The sequence below is a fragment of the Corticium candelabrum genome, chromosome 20 (assembly GCF_963422355.1).
Source record: "Corticium candelabrum chromosome 20, ooCorCand1.1, whole genome shotgun sequence".
In the NCBI taxonomy this organism is placed as follows: Eukaryota; Metazoa; Porifera; class Homoscleromorpha; order Homosclerophorida; family Plakinidae; genus Corticium; species Corticium candelabrum.
The window spans coordinates 14,994-17,500 of record NC_085104.1 but is presented as its reverse complement, the minus strand read 5'-3'; positions in this window follow the sequence as shown (position 1 = coordinate 17,500).

The window sequence follows — 2,507 nt, the reverse complement described above, 5'->3', positions numbered from 1 at the left end:
TTGTGCCTCGCAGAGAGTCTTATAACGACCGTGTCGCACTCGTCTCTCGTGGCGGCGACGGTCTCTCCGTTCGGAGCCAAAACGGAATTTTGTTTTAGAATCTCGACCGACGGGCACGGGAAAAGAGGTCGAATTGGGTTAGAGTTAGAGTTGGGGTTAGGCCGTTAGGGTTTCCCCAGCCGGGCCCACCCCTTCCCCACCAGTGGATTTGCACGCAATACGACCAGAATGCCTTCGAGATGACACAAGTCGCGTGAGCGTGGGAGACCTCGATTCCAATCCTTTTAGTATGGCGCCCGACGGTGGATTCGCTCTGTCTGCTTCCGTTGAGAATGACGTCACATATTGTGGTTCCCGTGTGTCTGGCTCACGAGGCCGTGTCGTGTCGGTACGTATCGATCGGACTGTAGTCGATCCGTACGTTATCCGAGGACTCCGGAGTCTGCGCCGGTATCGCGTCAGACCGTCCCGTTGCCTTTCTCGGTTTCAGATCGTTGCTTCTTTGGTGTAACGGACTCTCTGTGGGTCGTGTCGTATATCTTGTTTTACATTGTGTTGTCGTGTCAATCTTGGTTTTATCTTGGTTTTATGTGTCGGTGTGTGTGTGTTTGTGTGTGTGTGTGTGTGTGTGTGTGTGAGTTCATTAAATCATCTCTATGTTAGATCTACATTCGTAGTTAGTGTCCTAGAGTGTCGGGTTGTGAGAGTAAGCGGGCGCGGCCGACGGCGGGAGGCCGAGGCGAGCTACGTCGATACAGGTCTCGTGGGCTTCCCCCTTATCGCGTGGTCGGGTGTAGTCGTTACCTGTCTCCATGGAAAGCATCCTAATGTCGGGTGCTCTGCGGTCAGTGCGAGTTCTCGACGGGTTAAACTGTGTATTCGTTGTTGTGGGAGTGACTAATTAGGCGATCTTACGGTGAAGGTAAAGGGTGGGGTCGGTGCGGGTTCTCGGCGATTTTAGGTTTAGGGTTACGACGGGTTAGGCTATGTGTTCGTTGTTGTGGGAGTGACTAATTAGGCGATCTTACGGTGAAGGTAAAGGGTGGGGTCGGTGCGGGCTCTCGGCGATTTTAGGTTTAGGGTTACGACGGGTTAGGCTATGTATTCGTTGTTGTGGGAGTGACTAATTAGGCGATCTTACGGTGAAGGTAAAAAGTGGGGTCGGTGCGGGTTCTCGGCGATTTTAGGTTTAGGGTTACGACGGGTTAGGCTATGTATTCGTTGTTGTGGGAGTGACTAATTAGGCGATCTTACGGTGAAGGTAAAGGGTTAGGGTTAGGGTTAGGGTTAGGGTTAGGGTTAGAGTCAGAGTTAGGGTTAGGCCGTTAGGGTTTCCCCAGCCGGGCCGACCCCTTCCCCACCAGTGGATTTGCACGCGATACGACCAGAATGCCTTCGAGATGACACAAGTCGCGTGAGCGTGGGAGACCTCGATTCCAATCCTTTTAGTATGGCGCCCGACGGTAGATTCACTCTGTCTGCTTCCGTTGAGAATAACGTCACATATTGTGGTTCCCGTGTGTCTGGCTCACAAGGCCGTGTCGTGTCGGTACGTGTCGATCGGACTGTGGTCGATCCGTACGTTATCTGAGGACTGCGGAGTCTGCGCCGGTATCGCGTCAGACCGTCCCGCTGCCTTTCTCGGTTCCAGATCGTTGCTTCTTTGGTGTAACGGACTCTCTGTGGGTCGTGTCGTACATCGTGTTTTTTACAATGTGTTGTCGTGTCTGTCTGGTTTTTTGTGTCGGTGTGTGTGTGTGTGCGTGTGCGTGTGCACACGCCAGTATGTGGGTTTATTAAGTCATCTCTATGTTAAATCAACATTCGTAATTAGTGTCTTATAGTGTCGGGTTGTTAGAGTAAGCGGGCGCAGCCGACGGCGGGAGGCCGAGGCGAGTTCTGTCGATACAGGTCTCGTGGGCTTCCCCCTTGTCGCGTGGTCGGGTGTAGTCGTTACCTATCTCCACGGAAGGCATCCCGATGTCGGGTACTCTACGGTCAGTGCGGGTTCTCGGCGATTTTAGGTTCAGGGTAACGAAGGGTTAGGCCATGTATTCGTTGTTGTGGGAGTGACTATTTAGGCGATCTAACGGTGAAGGTAAAGAGTGGGGTCGGTGCGGGTTCTCGGCGATTTTAGGTTCAGGGTTAGGGAGGGTTAGGCCATGTATTCGTTGGGGTGGGAGTGGCTACTCGGCGATCTAACGGTGAAGGTGAAGAGTGGGGTCGGTGCGGGTACTCGGCGATTTTAGGTTCAGGGTTACGAAGGGTTAGGCCATGTATTCGTTGTTGTGGGAGTGACTATGTAGGCGATCTAACGGTGAAGGTAAAGCGTGGGGTCGGTGCGGGTTCTCGACGATTTTAGGTTTAGGGTTACGAAGGGTTAGGCTATGTATTCGCCGTTGTGGGAGTGACTGTTTAGGCGATCTTACGGTGAAGGTCTATCGACTGACAATCGGGTGGGAGAATTATTTATCGACTGTAAGAGTCGGTGTACCGTCTGTCGTACT